General features: G+C 48.2%; 1 pseudogene; it reads left to right on the plus strand.

The window, feature by feature from the left end:
- The first annotated feature begins 415 nt into the window (after positions 1 to 415).
- Positions 416 to 2,030, plus strand: LOC147124231 (uncharacterized; annotated as a pseudogene).
- Positions 2,031 to 2,331: the final 301 nt, after the last annotated feature.

Genomic DNA, 2,331 nt, shown 5'->3' on the forward strand with positions numbered 1-2,331 from the left:
GCATCACTGAGACTGTGGCCACTGGCGGTGCTGGAGGGATCGATGATGAGGGTATCTGCATACCTAATCGTCCATCTCTCAGCCACTTCTCCCTCATCCCCAAATCTCTTCTGACTGAGAAGCTGCAGAGGGTGTGATCACGCACAACTTACTTTCTCCTTTCCATGCACCACACACCAACCCTTGTCCATTTTTCATTTCAGACACCCAAGACCTGGAACCTGCCCAGTCAGTGGAGGAAGAGGATGAAGAAAGTGAAAATGAAGAGACACTGTCATTCAATCTTGCACTCGCAGCCACCAGCTCAGATACCGACACTGCATATTTCAGAGTCTAGGATAGAGGAGGGATCTGCACATGTGAGACACTGGGCACAAGTGCATTGGAGCCAGGGCAGAGGGAAAGGATAGCGCAGATGCCAGCTCGGCGGAAGGCGAGGTCGCACTCTAGTTCTGTTGCAGAGGACTCAGCTGAGGACTTTGATGGACCAAGCTACAGAAGAAGGCTGATGGGTGTACACGACCAAATGCTTGGTGCACTGGAAAGCCTGCCAGAAAGCCTGCGCACAATGTCAAGGAGCATGGAGGAGTCCAGCACCAACTTGGAAAAGGGCTTTGCGCAGAGCTTGGAGCCCATCCTTTTCAACATGGAACGGGTGGTCACCTTCATCACTACACCTGTGGAACCCATCATGATGCAGTGTCTGATGACCAATGTCACAGCTTCTATTGCAGCACAAACAGCTTCCCTCAAATGTCCAAACGCTGCAGTGGAAGCTCAGACTGCTGCCATGCAAGCTTAGACAGCTGCCTTGCAAACTCAGACTACTGCCTTCATGGCTCTGGATACCACTTATCAAAGGGGCTTCTAGGGCATCACAGCCATCCATTAACATAAGATAAGAACATAAGAACATAAGAATTAGGGGCAGGAGTAGATCATACAGCCCTTTGAGCTTGCTCCGCCATTCAGTAAGATCATGGCTGATCTTCAACCTCAACTCCACTTTCCTGCCTGATCCCTATACCCCTTGGTTCCCCTAGAGTCCAAAAGTCTATCTATCTCAGCCTTGAATATACTCAATGACTCAGCATCCACAGCCCTTTGGGGTACAGAATTTCAAAGATTCATAAGTCTCTGAGTGAAGAAATTCCTCCTCATCTCAGTCTTAAATGGCCAACCCCTTATACTGAGACTATGCCCCCTAGTTCTAGACTCTCCAGCCAGCAGAAACAACCTCTTAGCATCTATCCTGTCAATCCCCCTTAGAATCTTGTATGTTTCAATGAGATCACCTCTCATTCTTCTAAACTCCAGAGAGTATAGGCTCAATCTACTCAATCTCTCCTCATAGGACAACCCTCCTTAGCCCAGGAATCAATCTAGTGAACCTTTGTTGCATCGCCTCTAAGGCATGTATATCCTTTCTCAGATAAGGAGACCAAAACTGTGCACTGTACTCCAGGTGAGGTCTCACCAAAGCCCTATACAATTGTAGCAAGACTTCCTTACTTTTGTACTCCAACCCCTTTGCAATAAAGGCCAACCTGCAATTTGCCTTCCCAATTGCTTGCTGTACTTGCATGCTAACTTGCTGTGTTTCCTGTAATCTGTTCTCCAACAGATCAGTAGGATTGCGGAGGCACCGCCCTGGGAGGGTGGCAGTGGCTTCTTGGAGCACGACCCTGCTTTCCTCTCTCAGGATGTCATCATTCCTATTCACATCACTGTCACTCTGCCAGTGCCCTTGCTGTTGCCTGTCAGCCAGCCAACCCAAATGGCTGTAGCCCAGGCCGAGATGGTGCAGTCTGAAACCAGGCCCTTTAGGCGCAGAACTGCTTGAGGTCACCCTTGAAGGCCAACTACAGTCTCCTCAATTGAAGGTCAGCAACCTTCCACCACCCATGCTGCAGGCACTGGGGAAGTACCTCATAGGATCAATAGGAAAGGCAAAGTCACACGGAAGACAGTCACTAAGGGAATGCACAAGTGTAATTTGTTGATTTTTGTTTGCAGAATGTAATAATTGAATTTATAAAATTGAATTAGAATGTGTATTTTCTGCTGCTTTTTATTTTTGTGGTCTCAGAAAGAGGATGAGGTGATGGTCAGTGATAAAGGGAAGGTAAGGAGTGTGGGACTGTTGGTGAATGGCGAGCTGTGGTGAGGTTACTGGTATCGTTCATGAATTATTTACATGTACAGCCTGGGCAGAAAGGGGCTGTCTTCCTCTTCCTGTTCCTCCACTTCCTGTTCATGAATTGCACTACCTCCTCCTCCATTTCCTTTCCCTTCTCCTCCTCCTTGTGTTCCTGCTCCTCAGCTTCTCGT

This window comes from Somniosus microcephalus, chromosome 1 (genome assembly GCF_052327205.1).
Source record: "Somniosus microcephalus isolate GS21.2 chromosome 1, FLI_Smic_1.0, whole genome shotgun sequence".
In the NCBI taxonomy this organism is placed as follows: domain Eukaryota; kingdom Metazoa; phylum Chordata; class Chondrichthyes; order Squaliformes; family Somniosidae; genus Somniosus; species Somniosus microcephalus.